We start from the raw sequence: 17,730 nt of genomic DNA on the forward strand, positions 1-17,730 counted from the left end.
TAGGGCCTACATACCGATTCGCAAAATAATTTAAGAAGCCCCATGTCTCTTAAATTATAACATAGTAGTCCAGAAATCTGCTCTCGTTTTCCTAAACTTAAATTTCAGTTTTATATATTCGATGTTTTTTTTCACATCTAACTAGGGCCTACATACCGATTCGCAAAATAGTGTAAGAAGCCCCATGTCTCTTAAATTATAACATAGTAGTCCAGAAATCTGCTCTCGTTTTCCTAAACTTAAATTTCAGTTTTATATATTCGATGTTTTTTTTTTTCACATCTAACTAGGGCCTACATACCGATTCGCAAAATAGTGTAAGAAGCCCCATGTCTCTTAAATTATAACATAGTAGTCCAGAAATCTGCTCTCGTTTTTCTAAACTTAAATTTCAGTTTTATTTTTCGATGTTTTTTTTTTTTCACATCTAACTAGGGCCTACATACCGATTCGCAAAATAATGTAAGAAGCCCCATGTCTCTTAAATTATAACATAGTAGTCCAGAAATCTGCTCTCGTTTTCCTGAACTTAAATTTCAGTTTTATATATTCGATGTTTTTTTCACATCTAACTAGGGCCTACATACCGATTCGCAAAATAATGTAAGAAGCCCCATGTCTCTTAAATTATAACATAGTCGTCCAGAAATCTGCTCTCGTTTTCCTAAACTTAAATTTCAATTTTATATATTTGATGTTTTTTCACATCTAACTAGGGCCTACATACCGATTCGCAAAATAATGTAAGAAGCCCCATGTCTCTTAAATTATAACATAGTAGTCCAGAAATCTGCTCTCGTTTTCCTAAACTTAAATTTCAGTTTTATATATTCGATGCTTTTTTTTTCACATCTAACTAGGGCCTACATACCGATTCGCAAAATAATGTAAGAAGTACCGTGTTTTCAAAATTTAGCTCTTACAGAATCTGTAAAACTGCCGGCTAATAATGAGATAGTACGCCACTGCACTGTTTTTTGTTTTAACTTCATTTTCGTTAGTGTGTCTATTTAGAAGAGAATGATCGACATGAAGCTGTGTTATAACGGATAAAGCGTCAGACGTTAGGTCCGAACGTGGTACGTTCGAGTCCCACTGTTGCAGTTCTTTTTTTTAATTTCAATACCTCAATCAGTGGCGTACTGGTAATAATAGTAGGAAGGGTATTTTTTTATTTTTGTTCTGGTGGTGTCGCTGATGGTGGTGACGATTCTGACACTAATGGTGATAATTGGGACCAGGATTTATATGCACAAAAAAGTCTGATATATACAAAATGAAACCAGAAATATGCAAAAACATGCAAAATCAATTTATTTAACATATCAAGTATCGGTAACAATTTTGTCAAAGCTCCAGATACAACACTATGTGCATATGCAGGGCTTCTAGTTAGGCAATATGGGAACACATGTTGTTCAAACCTTCTCAACTAAGAGTCGGCCCATATTTTGTTTCTAGTACTGTACATTTGAAATGAATTATCAGAGAAAAATTCAGTAAATGATTATTTTTCGCATGTCATATATTATTATGATGTACCGAAGTATATATGACATTTCCGTGCAGATATTCTGAGAGGATTCGATCCGACATCGGGATGGGAATCCGGCGTGGCTTAGAGGATAAAGCGTCAGCACGTAGAGCTGAAAACCCGGGTTCAAATCCCGGTGCCGGAGAGAATTTTTCTCCATTCCACTCATCTTTCATCATATGATGACGCATAATATCTGTATGGAAATATCATATATACTTCGGTACATCATAATAATATATGTAAAGAATCAATTTTCTGAAGTCGTATGATTTGCAACAATTTTTTGTGATAAGTGCGTAAGAATGATGTCATTTTACGTATGTATGTATGTATGTATGTATGTATGTATGTATGTATGTATGTATGTATGTATGTATGTATGTATGTATTCACACTGCAGTGGGTATATTCCCGGTGGCAGTGGTAACTAATTACACTCAATAATGACAATAATAAACTTAATTAAAATACACTTAATAATACTAATAATTATTACTAACAATAATTAATAACAATAATAAAAACAACAACAACAACAACAACAACAACAGGGAATATACTAAATTAAATGAAACGATCACTTAAAATAACATTTGAAATAAATCTAATTTGTATCTTAAAACTAAGATCGAACTAAAACCCACGAGTATGACATGTTCATGTCTGCACAAGTACCTTTCAAATTACACTCATTTCGCTGTCAACTCACTCACTGCAATTGAACTACGACACATTTCACTGATTCTATCCTAATTTCACTAACACTTCAAAAACATTTCACTGTTTAAATACTATGCACTGCCACTATAAACTATAAAGCTTCCCTGACAGGAACACGTTTCACTTACACAGCACACTTCACTGACACGACATACTTCTTCACTGATACAACACACTTCACTGACACAACATAATTCTTCACTGATACAACACTTCAATAACAACATATCATTTACACCCTTTAAATACTGTGTATAATTACCGTCTATTAGTAAGGTCCTTAAGCCTATTTTTAAATACATTTTTGGTTGTTGGTAAAGCCTTTGGTAAGTCTGCAGGTAAAGCATTCCAGTCCCTGATAGTACGATTGAGAAAAGAAAACTTTCCAGTGTCCGTCCTCTGCCTTCTTTCCCTCAATTTATATGAGTGGTCGTTCCTTGAAGAGTAATTTGGCGGCTGCAACCTATTTTTTATTTCTCTCCAAGCAGGCTCACCTCTGTATGTTTTGAACTTTGCGCATAATCGAATTCGCGTTCTCCTGTCCGTGAGTGTGTCCCATTTTAATGGTGAATTTTTCCGACAACACTTAAGAGCCCGTTTTTGAATCTTTTCCAGTGTCTTAATATGTTCTAATCTGTAAGGATCCCAACATGCAGCACCATATTCCATTACTGGACGTACTAGTGATTTATATGCAATCTCTTTGGATTTATCAGAACCTTACGTTAAAAATTTAAAAATTAATTCTGTACAAAGCAACTTACAATAAATTTTTAGCTTCTGAACACTAGCCAACTAAAGAAATGATAATTCTGAATAGTTCATTTTCTATTTTTAATATTCTTTCATCCTTAAAACTAAAGAAAAAAAGATACTTAAAATCAGTGTAACTCTGAAAATATTGGGATTAGGACAAAAATATTTATGTGACATTTTTTACTCAGAATATCTTCGGAAATAAGCTCCGTAAGTGACGGTAAATCCTCGTGTATCACTCTGTAAAGTTTTACAAAACTCCGGTCTGCTGAACACTGCTGTTTAGATGTTCGCCTTCAACAACGTCGCTCCTCCTCCACCCCTCCTCACAAAGCTGTTTTGGTTTGCCGGAGACGCACGACGAGGATAGACCTAATGATTTATCTCTCTGATGGAGGGTCAGCTTATACTCACAGTCTCACTAAAAAAAAAAGTAATTTATAACTCACTGCTTTACAAACAAACGCTTATCTTTAAGTTTGCTTACTTTTACAGAATTCTCCGTTTATTTGTATGCAGAATCCGGTATAGGAAGCTCCAATAAGTAACACTTTACTTTTTGTACCACTTTTTCATTCCCTATCTCCTTGGTCTGCATGTGTCACATCCAAAACATACGCACCTTTGTCTTTCTTTAAACGCGAAGTGAGAGAGGAAGACAGGAACAGACATGTCAAATGAATCACACTTTTCAACATCCGGTAGGGAAAAGGAGAGGTGAGAAAGATGAAGCGAAATCTCAGTATCTAGTCATGATTGATTTACATTCTGGTAACGCAGTATTTCTCTGTGAAGAAACTTCAACTGCAGACGTAATTTGTCTACAAATAAAGAAATCTGTGTAATATAGGGATGAAATAGTTCCCTGATTTGAACTTCAACTGTAGATGACTTCATGACAAAAGATTTGGAGTACGTATTTTCCTAGCATGTAAAGAGTGAATTATCACATTTTCATAAGGGCCTACCGCTAAACACGTAGAATCATCTACAACTTTCCAAATATTTTATTTTATTCTACACTTATTGCAATTGTATATTTGAAAATATAACTATATTATTTTCACTACAATTTCACAACACATTCCGCATAATATTTCTGTCCTCGATTCGCAAAAGGGGACACGTCCAAAACGGCAAAGTGTTGGAAAATTGCAAAAATATATAGACTTAAAGCCGACATTACGTGACGCTCTTGGAAATGATTTTAATTGTACAAATGCAGTTCTGAAATTTTTATCAAATATAGGTTTGGATAAGGTGATTTAGTTTTTTATTGATCCGTTTTACTTATCCTCCGGACCCTTTACATCCGGAGGTTACATTTGTTGTTTTATATTTGATTTTACATTGTTGACATTTCGGACTTTATACATCCGAATATTTTATAAAATTTTATGGTTTTAAAATATGATTCACAAGTTATCTCTGGTGGCCTTAGTTTTATTGTTTTATTTGTTCGTCTTGAATACCACCTAGTGTGGTAGAATTGCTCACTTTTATGATTCTGTAGAAATCACCTTATGTATACTGCATTCGTGTGCCTCGTTTTATCGTGACAACGCTTTTTGGTTCTTTTAGCACTCTGATTATTATATTATTTATGTATTTGTTATATTAAGAATTTTAGATAAGGGCGCAAATAGCCATAGTAGCTGACGCGCCCTTTTTAAACCCTCCTACTACTACTACTACTACTACTAATATAGACTTAAAAAATAAAAATGTTCATTGTTCTTGAATGTATGTACCCACAGTAATTTAATTAGAAAAAAAAATATCAACATTTTAATTATTTGTTAACTTAGTTATAGTTTTTGCGATTTTTCAAAACTTTGTTATCTTGGACGACAGATTTACTTTTTTATATTACAAAATGACACAATACTGTTCATTTAAGCCCATGTTGAATCCGTAAATGTTATGGGTCCCCCTTTTGCTTCAATAAATCCTCCACTCTACGCGGACTCTCTGTCACTTTGCTTACAATATTTTGAGTAGATTATTTTACGACGCTTTATCAACATCTTAGGTTATTTAGCGTCTGAATGAGATGATGATAATGTCAGTAAAATGAGTCCGGGGTCAAGCACCGATAGTTACCCAGCATTTGCTTATATTGGGTTGAGGGAAAACCCTGGGAAAAATCTCAACCAGGTAACTTGCCCCGAATTGGAATCGAACCCGGGCCACCTTTTTTCGCTGCTAGACTCACTAACCGTTACTCCACAGGTGTGGACTGATTGTAATAATCTGTTTAGGCATTTCCTTTTGCATAGGGCTCCACAAATTCTCTATTGGGTTCAAATCCGGAGAATTTCAGGGACAAGGCAAGAGAGCGATGTTTTTCTGACAAAGGCTTTCACTCTTTTAAAAGTGCGATAAGGTGTCACATCATGTATAGCTGTAGTCTTGTAATCTGATAATGTACAGTAAATATTTTTCCAAATGTGTTCTGGAAATGTAGTGTAGATAATATAGTTGCATTCTGCAGTAAATGTGGAATTAAAATAAAGTATTTCAAACATTGTACGTGATTCTGTTAATATGTATTATATCACCATTGTAGGACAGTACGAAATGTACGATAGCTTAACATAGAGAGGCTTAGAAGGAAAAGTTTCAATTGCTGATGACTTGATGAAGTACAAAGAAAGCATAAAAAAAACCGGCCTCGGAACAATTTTTCCCTCGAAATTATTCAAATCAACTTTACAGGGAGTTATACCTGAAATCTTGATTTGCATAATACACGTCACTGTTCGTTAACAGAAAACCACAATGTAAGTCACACGGAGTTAGTGTGCACTCAAAGTTGGTTGCTTGACGGTTGTCAGCCCACTTTGAGGTATGTGGATATAGAGGGAGGAATTGGCTCGGTGTCGGGTAGAGTTCCCGGGTAGCTCAGTTGGTAGAGCGTTGGTACGTTAAACCAAAGGTCCCGGGTTCGATACCCGGCCCCGGAACAATTTTTCCCTCGAAATTATTAAAAAAAAAAAAAACAAGTCAAGACAAAGTTATATATTTAATAGAGCTGATAAGAATCGTTCCGGTCAAGTCTTTGATTAGTCTGTAAGGTATCGCCTGCAGAAGTAAAATTTGTCAAACCCTGCCAAGATGATAATGCCGAACTATGTAGCCTAACAAAGTTAAAGAAGGATTGAAGCTACAGTATGTTTGTTTCAGAGAACATAGTTATTCTTTTTCTTGAGCTGCAGGAGTTGGACTTGTTAGATGTGCTCCGACTTCAAAGCAAATTCTCATTCATCGTGAAGGAAAGACAAATGACAATGATTGCATTTATTGTTTCTTTATATGGTATCAATACATTTAGATATTTCACAAAAATAAGAGCGTGGACGAAAAAATTAATATAAGCTAATTAAAAAAAGATGCAGCGCTATTTCCAAGGCATAGTTTCACAATTGTATACAGTTGAACCCCGATTATCGGACACCCTATTAACCGATCAGCGGATTATCCGACTGTCTTTCTCTCGCTCTTTTCTTTCTTTGCTGCGGAAAAAGTACAGTAGCCTATGTGGCACTATACCTTATATTAATACCTATTCTTTTCTAGAGTCTGTTATTATAAGCCTTTACCCTTACATATTTCTACTCCCGGAATAGGAACAGTTATCGATAGGCTTACTTGAAAGTGTTTTGCCCAAATTGTAATATAGTCACTAACTGCTTTCAAAGAAATGGTCCCAAGAACTTCGGCAAAATTTATAGCAAACCCTGCAGCATTAAGTCCTTATCCTACTGTTCCAGTGGCCATGCTTAATAATTTGTATGCAAAATATCTTCCACTTAAGTCAGAAATGTTTTTTCTAAGTATCGAAATAAAAGAACAAATAATTGATCAGTTTGGGAAAAGAGAAACTGCGGCACATCTCTCATCAGAATACGAGATTAGTGTTACAAATGTGCGCGATTTAATTAAAAACAAGGATAAAGTGTATAAAGTCTGTAAATCTACAACAGGAAACCTCTACTATTCCTATCTTTCCGCAAAGAATCAACACAAGGAATTTACTTGGCCCTTATAAACCCATTGTTGACAAGCTGACTTGAGTGAATTTCTGATTAACTATCTAGCATGTTAAACACAAGACCACGGAGGAAATTATGAGGTTGTGTTGTCCACTTAATTTATGAAAATATTTTATGGTACGGATTATCCTATTTTTTCGATTAACCGTCCAGTCCACTCCCTTGATTACCACGGATAATAAAGGTTTTACTGTATAACACTTTTGTGTATTAAAATATTATTTTATAACGCATTCAAATGATTCATCAGTTCTGTTAGTAATGGTTAAAGCGCTATTATCACATTTCGAAATTGACTTACATTGTACAGAAGAAAATTTGTTGCTTAAATTTTGATGCCCTATATTACCTTAAATGCAGTCCATGCCTATGTCTATCATAGAAGACCAAGTAGACTATATGCGTTGATAATACAGTAGGTCTATGTAACAGAAAACAAACCAAACCTAATTTGATGGTAAGCTGGTTACTTGCGTCATCGGTTGGTTACTTACTCGTTTGGTTTTTTTTTTAATTCTTTGCGCTGTTGGTTGGAGTGATACTTCATTTCTTGTACTGTTTGCTTGCTTACTCTGCTAGTTGGTTGGTTACTTATTGGTAGGTTAGTTACTTTCTTGCTTGGTTACATGTTTAACCGGTTGCTTGCTCGTTTCATTCATTACTTTGTTGTTTACTTTCTTGCTTACTTGTCTACTTAGTTTGGCAAAATTTTCGTTGATTAGTGAGATACTTGTTTGTTGGATAAACATTTTCTCAGATACTTTCTTGATAATTGCTACTTGTTTGATTCGTTGGAAACTTGCTTGATTCGTTTAATACTTACTTTATTCGTTGGATACTTGGTTCATTCCTCGGATACATGCTTCTTTTCTTTGGATACTTGTTTCGTTCGTCCAATACTTGTTTTATTCGTTGGATACTCGTTTGATTTTAGATACTTAATTCTAAGATACTTGCTAGATTTGTTGAATACTTGGTTGATTCGTTGTTATTTGCTTGGTTCGTAGGATTTTTGCTTAATTCGTTGTATACTTTCTTGATTCACTGGAAAGCTGCTTAGTTTGTTGCTACCCACAATATTTTAATTGATCTGCTCATATTATGAGTCTGCTTATTGTTTTTAACGACCAGAATTTGACAACTGACTAAGACAGGACTGGGCACCGAGAGCGAATCCAAACTCTAAACGGGAAGGCTTAGAGTGTATTCCGAATTTCAGCGCTGAGTAATCTGATGACATCACGGTGTTCCGAATTTCAACGATGACGTCACTGATGCTCCACCGGTGTCGCACCGGTTCCATCAGCTTGCAGAGGTGGTGGCAGTCTCCATCAGCCGTCATCAGTGAATTTTTTATTTTAGTTGGTTATTTAACGACACTTTACAAACTACTAGGTTATTTAGCGTCGATGAGATTGGTGATAACGACTTGATATTTGGCGAAATGAGGCCGAGGATTCGCCATAGATTACCTTGCATTCACATTACGGTTGGGGAAAACCTCGGAAAAAACCTAACCAGGTAATCAGCCCAAGCGGGGATCGAACCCGCGCCCGAACGCAACTTCAGACCGGCTGGCAAGCGCCGTAACCGACGCCATCAGTGAATCTGATTGGTTCATGCATAGGGCGGGAATTAGCAGACAAATGACATCGTGCACTGTTGTGTCATAGCGGTGTGTTCTGCTTTGGTTGTGCTGTATTGTTTGTAATGAGCACAACGCAAAAACAATATGTTAATGGCTTATGAGGGAACATGTCAACGGACCAGTTATTACTACCGGTTCAAGAAATAAATTGTTTATGCTATCTTTTCTTTGAACGAGATGACAGTACGGAAATTTCGCAAAATCTTGCTAGCGTAGCACAGACAACACCTTGTACTAGCCACCATGTTAGCCATTGAATTTTCCAGAAGTTTTATTCCTATTTCGCTACGGCGTGACGTCATTGATGTCAACCGGTCCGGTGAGATTCGGAATACGCTGTTAATATTCGTCCGTAACAGCATCAACGCTGCGCGATGTTCGGTGGGGAAGAAAGGGGTTGAAGAGAAGTCATATGGCTCCCCGTGAGAGAGAAGCAATCGCTCTTGGTGCCCAGCCCTGGACTAAAGAATCTTTACGAGTATCTTGATTTAACTGATAGGCATACTCATTTTAAATTTCAGCACACCACATATGTACATTCATGGGTATTACTAAACATATAGGGTCTAAGTACCTTAGGAAGTGACATTTTGAATTTACATTTTATCATTTTTCCACCAGACGCGTCCACATTTGGTATTTGACAGCTGGTACGAAAATTTTAGAATGGAGTCATAGCGAAAATGTATGGACAAGTTATCTTTTATCGGTCTTACTAATAAAACTCTATATACAGACGTTCAACTGCCTTATACTTATACAATGAGTAGCTCGTTTATAAGTCGTGTGTAAATTCCTTACTAATAATCACTACATACGTCGTGTATAACAGTTTAACTGTTAACACAGCTACGTCATAGTTTCGTCATTACTACGTTACGAAAGGTAATAGAATATCTGAGGTTCTCTATTGCATCCGGTAGAGCGCTCTAGTGTGCTGTGTTAAAGTATCGATAGTACAACTGGCTCTAATCGATTACCACACTATATTTTGGTCAAAGAGTACAAGCTACAGCAATATTATTCTACTTATTCTGTGCTCTTTGGTGTGTTCTTCTGTGGTACAAGGCATCCATCACCATAAAATGACAGTCGATACGAACAGCTGTTAGAGGGGCGGCCATTTTTTCTCTATATACACCGCTTAAACAAGGGGTTTCATGTATATAACTACTGCAAAGCAATTCCCATTGTATAGTTACAGACTGTTTATACATCCATTGCTTATGCATGGTTTATTAGTAACATTTTCTGTCTCAACGCTGCATAAGTCTCGTATAAAAACTATACACGGTTTATTAGTAATACCGTATGTAGATACTGTAAGCGTATTATGTGAGACCAATGGTTTTATTTTTTAATCTTAAGAAAGCCGTACTTGTGGTTCCTCTAGAAATCTATTGCCTTTGCTGGAAATGAACCCGCAAATCTTTAATAAAGACGAAAATACAGCAAACGTTACACCAACGAGGCTTAATCAAAAAGGAGGCAGTGAAGCAAACCTGTCACGAAGGTATTCCTAAGAAAGGAGTTCAACCTACCGGAATTAAAAGCGATTATTCGTTATGTTTCCTGTATTAATTTCCAGATGATTTCACAGTAAGTCTAAGAATATTATAGCAGGCAGGGTATTTCTTTAAGAAGAGAAATGTAATGGCATAAAATTAAGGTTATAGCTAAGACATAGAACGCAGAAAGGAGTGGAAGTGAAGCCCCCCATTGAGATATGACGTGTCAGACAAGCGATATCATGATTGATGAACCTTCGGCTTGTTACATGGGCGTATTCAGTGTGCGTATGCATATTACATGTGGAGGTGACAACGATTCGTAAGGCCTGAAAGCACAGTCTTTCACGCCCTGTCAAGGGATTATCTATCACGAACTTTAACATCAATAAAACAGGGTATCATTAGCAAATATTCTCCCAACTTTTTTTTTTTTAGAAATAAACAGGTTTTCAGTAAATTTATAATGAAGCAACGTACTTCGAGATTATCTCTTTAATAAGGTCCTCTACTAATTCAGTAATTATAAAGGCGGGACATCTGTCTATATCCTGAAATCTCAATCAATTTGCGTAAAAATAAAAGTAAGAAACGTAGCTAAAGGTTCATTGCTTAGTAGATCCAAAATCTTCAATATATTTCGTAATCATCTAGGTCTACACATAATATTGTCACTACCGTCATTACAGTAAATCATATTCACAATTCTCACAATAATAATCTCGTCCATTTTCATCACGATTATATCACCGTAATTATTTCACCAAAATATTACATGTTTCATTGTTATCAATGTCGTTAAGTACCAAGAGCATTAAAATGTTACCATAGAAGAATAGGAGTAGTTCCGCATAATACAATGCTGTTCACTCCTGAAACCTTAGTCTGTCGCGGTAGTTTTGGCATGTTTATGTAACTATTTTTGGAATGTTTCCTTTATCATATGTAGAAGTGTAACTTATAACTTTTAAAAGAGTGTTTGTTATGATTAGACTTCGTGGAATTGCCACGAGAATCGCAAGGTTTACTGCGCACGCGGTATAGACTGTATGAGAAGGGGGCGTGCAAAGGATAGAGTATGCCTCTGATGTAAACACTGAGCAGTATACTGCGGTTACAATAAAACCTGTATCCTGCATTCAAGAAATGTTATGAATGATCATTGAAGTAGGAAATGTCTAAACATGTAAATACACAATTATTTTATACTGAGATATATTAAGTCTTAAAATATAATGTAAGATACTCACATCATCCTTGAGTATATGCATTACAATGAAGAGTAACCTCCTCCGATGGTCTCTTAAACAGTTTTTATTTTCGGAAAATGTACGTTCGAACATCACACGATGTAATATGTACATATTTGAAGAACGGAAAGTCACTACTTTTTAGTACATCAACTTCAGATGTTTTGTCGTGACCTGATGGCACATCATTTATAATACGAAGTTGTGAATAGGTAGAATTTTTAGCAATAATGTTTCTCAACTTACATTTCACTTTTTCTGAAAATAGTGAATTGTTATTTTGGATAACGGTTTGTGATACTTTATACACTATATTAAGGGCTTCTGAGAGTTGTAGTTTAGACGATTCTAATAGGATGACGCTTTTGGACACGATTTTAAAATTAGAATAAATGAACAGAATATCTTCCAATAGCTGTTCAGAAGGCAATGATTTTACAGCTGCAACAGCGGAATTGTCTATGCTAACCAATGCATCAATTACCTCCATTATTTTTAACTAGGTTATTTCACGACGCTTTATCAACAGCTTAGGTTATTTAGCGTCTGAATGAGATGGTGATAATGCCGGTGAAATGAGTCCGGGGTCCAGCACCGAAAGTTACCCAGCATTTGCTCATATTGGGATGAGGGAAAACCCGGGAAAAAACCTCAACCAGATAACTTGCCCCGACCGGGAATCGAACCCGGGCCACCTGGTCCATTATTTTGCCTAATGTTCTGCATAATAATTCACGGCATTCAACCATGTTCCCCAACGTGTCAAGACTGGCTGCGGGGGTAAGGGTATTCCAGGGGCAATTATTTGGAACAGCAACACTCTCATTGTAGTATGTATGATTGAATTCTTGTCTGCACTGAACAAATTTTACGCTTTGACTATTCCAACCACAGTAATGCAAAAACAAGTTCTTACATAGATATACATTAGCTGTAGTTGCTCTATCTATATTGACCGGTCACATCTCTTAACATGAACTGCTCATACTACGAGACCGGGCGGTCGCTCACCTCTTCTATACTACCGTACATCGGCAACCTGATTGCGTGTTGCGTGTAGCAATTCAACGAAGTCTAGTTATGATAATATTGGAAGGTTCAAGAAAGATTCCCGGGTGTAGACGCTTCAGATCATAAAATAGTCCCTAATCTTTATCATAAATTTCAGGAAACTGGAAGTGTCCAGCCTAAAAAACCAAGAAGGCAGCGTGGGGTTCTCACCGAAGAAAGATTATACAACAGTCGTATTCTCTTAGAAATACTCCTAGAAAATCTCTTCGTCCTCTTGCACAACAAGTGGGACTTTCATATGGGTCTGTGCAAAAGGCTACTAAATTATTGCACTTCAAACCGTACAAAATAACTGTGGCACATGCTCTTCAGCCAGTGATCTCGTACGTAGGCGTACATTTTGTAAGTGGATTCTGGAAAATGTGTACAATGGACAAATAGACCCACATTTAATATTCTTCTCGGACGACGAAGTTGCCACTCTAATTTTTAACTTCATGTTTTATATAAAGTGAGAACATTTTTCTCTGACAAGGTCGCAGCTATGAGACAGAGACTCAATTACCACCATTTACTTAAGATAAGTGGTAGATGTGAGTACATAACATGTTTTTATTTGCTCTTTCATTCGTCTTCCTCCATTCCTACTATAGTTGAACAACGATCGAAGGAGTTATACTAACAGTGCCCGCAAAAGCCGAAAATTCGCAGACAACATTGTCTACGTCGTTGACTGCTTGTGAGTGAATTAAGCGAACATTCAAGACATTGGGTGTGGTGAACTCTCGAACGTTAAGCAGCCTTGAATCGTTAGAGTTGTTCATACTACAGCAGGGCTGGGCACATTACGTGATTCTGAGAAATGAGCGCTGTGTGCTTTAAAGAGCGGGTCTTGCGAGCGGTGTGACGTATGCCTACTGTACGTCATTCAGTGTCGGTGCAGTGGTGACTCTACAGTATGATGGCGAACTTTGAAGACGGAGTTTCCGCTCATACACTAAAGCGTTCCGAAATTCCCAGTGGTTTTAATGTATCTTGGGAGCAGGAGTTCTTTTTGGTAGAGAGCAGTGGATTAGCAAAGTGTTTAATTTGGCGTAAAACACTCCAACTGATTAAGAAGTTCAATATCCAACGACATTGTTCTTTACAACATGCTACTGAATATGACAAATATGTTGGTAATGAACGCCATAAATTAATATAACTTAAAGAAAATGTTTCTCAGATACATTATATTAGAGTATCTATTTGATATTTACATTGCATTATAAGTTATCATACATTTAGTAATATATAATTTTAAATTATAGTGATATTGTGATATATCATAATATTTGTATAATTTAAAATTATATATTACTAAGTGTACTATAATAACTTATAATGCAATATAAATATCGAATAGATACTCTAATATAATGTACCTCAGAAACATTTTTTAAGTTGTATTAATTGTGTGGTTATATCATATATTATATTATATTATATTATATTATATTATATTATATTATATTATATTATATTATATTATATTATATTATATTATATTATATTATATATTAACAGGATGACAATAATGCACCTAGTGAATCGGCTATGAGAATTTGCTACAAAATTAGCCACGAAATTGCAAAGGAATTGAAAACATTCAACGAGAGTGAATTCATCAAGCGATATTTAATTATATTGGCAGATGAACTCTGTTCACAGCATGTAGGGGAAGTGGAAGCCATACGCCTGTCTCGTAGAACCGTGGTGAGGAGATTGCAGTATGTGCGTATGGGTTATGTAAATAAGCCTAATGATTTGTGTGTGTGCATAGAGCGAAGTTTATTTCATTAAATTAATACGAGTGTTATAAATTATGTAATGTACAATGGATTGATGTAATATTCTTATAAACTACTATATACTGACAGACTGAATGACTAGAACAACCGTGGCTCTTGTTATATTAATGCAGGGAAGGTAGCTGTAATGCGAGTCCGCCACTGCGTGAGCGTTCTGCTCTGGCTTGGAATTGAAGTGCCTTGCGGAGCGAGAGCAACTCTGGCCGGCTAAATGGAGCCGCTCTCATGCCCGGCCCTGTACTACACTGTACTTTTATCTGTTTGGTAACTGTTATATATGTATAAACAATCAAACAGCCTATTTGAAACATCATCTCTAACTTTCAGTGTATAATAATCCGTTCCCCAAACTTTATTTAATTACTAAGCCCTTATTAAAAGGCTAGGATTTTTTTTTCTTATAAGATCAAGTGTGCAGTCTCAAGTAAAAAAATATTAACGCTTTGTTTAACGTTATGTTTTATGTTTCTTAGAAATACAAATTTATTTGAGAATTTTTGTCTATGTATATAACCATAGGTAATATCAAAATAATAGAACCAGAACACTTTGATAACGATGATACTGTTTTGTTTGGTCTTTTTGTATCAATTAAGCATCTCTAATATTATTTATTTCAATGATGTATGTTATTTAAAGTTACTAAATCTTTCCACACCGACTAAACGCTATTTCGAGAATGATGAGCGAGACTCGAAGCGCATACGAGAGTTACGAGACGAGATTCGAAAGACAAGTGTAACGAACACAGCGAGCGAGAGCGGCAGTTAGTTTTGTTCATCTCTAATTCCTACACATTTACTGTATTACTTCGTCTCTTTATACAGTAGCTTATGTACTCGAAAGGGATGATACATGAATAACTCCCTCTCTACTTCTGCTGACATGAGCAGAATTAATTAGAAGTGAGCTTAATAATATGTCAAGAGTGTAATCATAGAGAAGCAAGCAGTAGAAAGTTGGTAGACTTGAATTCAACTCCTAGGACCCATCACTATTCCTCATACAAGAATAATTTATACATCTTGATTACACAACTTTTAACACTGTATCACTTCGGAATATGTATATAATTCTAAAAATCAAACAAATTATAGTAATGTATATCGAAGTAATTGTTAAAATAATAAAGAAAATTTATATGTTAATCAACGTTATTCTGAAAGATAGATCTATAAAGATGTGTCTCTTACCCACTAAATTTAAGAGACCTCCAATTTAATTGTGCTGCTTGGCAACTTTAACATTATATCTCGTGTGAGTGGTAGACAGAAGCGTGATAAACTATTTCTTCTACGATAGTGTGTAAAGTTACATTTTACCCACTGTTATCAGTGCCTAAAGTGAGCCTTTGAAACACTAGTCGATTAAAAAAATAAGTAATCACTTTAACACAGCTATTCATTTTATGCACTGCCAAAGGAAAAAAGTATTCAATGTACATATATGGAAATAAAATATGGCGCACCCTTATTGTACAAGTTTCGCTTACAACAAACGCAGTGCGCATGTGCAGTAAATAAGATCCCCGGTATACATGTTACTTGTTGGACAGTCGTGCGAAATTGTTGCCTACATACAGGTGGTCTCTTATTAAGACTCGCTTCAAATTTTAATTCCTTATCTTTACAAACGTCATTGAATAAGAAATTAATGGATTACCTCGATATTTCATGATATAAATATTTATTTATTTATTTGTTTGTTTGCTTATTTATTTATTTATTTATTTATTTACTTATTTATTTATTTAATTATTTATTTATTTGCTTATTTATTTATTTACTTATTTATTTACTTATTTACTTATTTATTTATTTATTATTTATTTATTTATTTAATCTCCGAGGGGGAGTTAGCCCTATTTTACAAATGTGTGCTAGGGCTATAGTTTTACACAAAAGAGATACATTGACCGTAACCTTTAAGACAAATGGAAAAGAAAATATTACATGGAACATAAATAAGTAACAAATTTAACTGATAGGAAATAAAATGTGGAGCTCCTTTATTGTATGTTTTGATTACAACACACAGCGCATGTGCAGTAAACAAGAGCCCCTGCATACATGCTACTTGTAGACAGTCGTGCGAAATTGTTGCCTACATACAGGTGGACACGCATCAAGACTCGCTCCAGAATTTAATTCCATATCTGTATTTTTTATGAATCTAGAAATGCATATAGAGTGATATTTGGAATACCTGAGGGGAGAAGACCTTAGGGGAGGCCAAGACATGGATATGAGGATAATATTAAAATAGATTTGAGGGAGGTGGGGTATGATGGTAGAGACTGAATTAATTTTGATGAAACTAGCACCATGTTTAAGTGCTGCACTTATATGACATTTAGGTCTTTTTCCATCCGGCCTCCCAAATAACACTCTATATGCATTTCTGGATTCGCCCATACGTGCTACATGCCCTGTCCATCTCAAACGTCTGGATTTAATGTTCCTATTTATGTCAGGTGAACAATACAATGCGTGCAGTTCTGTGTTGTGTAACTTTCTCCACTTTCCTGCAACTTCGTCCCTCTTAGCCCCAAATATTTTCCTAAGCACCTTATTCTCAAACACCCTTAATCTCTGTTCCTCTCTGAAAGTGAGAGTCCAAGTTTCATAACCATAAAGAACAACCGGTAATATAATGTTTTATAAATTCTAACTTTCAGATTTTTTGACAGCAGACTGGGTGATAAAAGCTTCTCAACTGAATAATAGCAGGCATTTCCCATATTTATTCAGTGTTTAATTTCCTCCCGACTATCATTTATATTTGTTACTGTTGCACCAAGACATTTGAACTTCTCCACTTATTCGAAAGATAAATTTCCAATTTTTTTTATTTCCATTTCGCACAATATTCTCGTCACGAGACTTAATCATATACTTTGTCTTTTCGGGATTTACTTCCAAACCTATTCTTTACTTGCTTCAAGTAAAATTCCCGTCTTTTCCCTAATCGTTTGTGGATTTTCTCCTAACATATTCACGTCATCCGCATAGACAATCAGCTGATGTAATCCGTTCACTTCCAAACCCTCTCTGTTATCTGTGACATTACTATAGACAATATAGGTACTGAAAAGTCAAAATTCCCATTATTGTTTTCAACTAACGTATGCGTTTTCCTTGGTATTAAAAAATAGGGTATTTTATATATGGGAATGCGGTTACAATGGGAGTCCATAAATATTGTGAGAACTGGAACACAGCATATTGCAGTACAATATTCTATACAGTTCATTTTTACTTATAGAGTTTCTCTTGCTCTTGTTTTGTTCGTTTTCACTGATCCGTAAGACAATGACAGAAAAATCCTCCCTCGTTACGATGAGCGATTTTTTAACTTTTCTCGGTTTTATAGGCCTTACAGCCAATATATTTCTC

At 35.5% G+C, this 17,730-nt stretch overlaps 1 non-coding gene across 1 annotated transcript; it reads left to right on the top strand.

Annotated features, from left to right (window-relative positions):
* Positions 1-5,906: 5,906 nt before the first annotated feature.
* TRNAN-GUU (transfer RNA asparagine (anticodon GUU)) lies at positions 5,907-5,979 on the top strand. Its single transcript has one exon. It is a non-coding gene; the product is annotated as a tRNA-Asn (tRNA).
* Positions 5,980-17,730: the final 11,751 nt, after the last annotated feature.

The sequence above is a fragment of the Periplaneta americana genome, chromosome 5, assembly GCF_040183065.1.
Source record: "Periplaneta americana isolate PAMFEO1 chromosome 5, P.americana_PAMFEO1_priV1, whole genome shotgun sequence".
NCBI lineage: Eukaryota > Metazoa > Arthropoda > Insecta > Blattodea > Blattidae > Periplaneta > Periplaneta americana.